Genomic DNA, 215 nt, shown 5'->3' with positions numbered 1-215 from the left:
ATATATATATATATATATATATATATATATATATATATATATATATATATATATATATATATATAAAGTGTTTAGGGTTTACTAGGGTTTAGGGTTTAGGGTTTATGTTTGTGTTGTATACTGACCTCATCATCAGTGTGAATAAGTGAGTCTTTATAATGCATTTTCCCATTATTATTACTCTGCTGCTGCTGCTGCTGTTGCTGCTGCTGCTG

The sequence above is a fragment of the Eimeria mitis genome, genomic scaffold (genome assembly GCF_000499745.2).
Source record: "Eimeria mitis Houghton genomic scaffold, Emh_scaff283, whole genome shotgun sequence".
NCBI lineage: Eukaryota > Apicomplexa > Conoidasida > Eucoccidiorida > Eimeriidae > Eimeria > Eimeria mitis.
Note: the sequence above shows the minus strand (reverse complement) of the source record.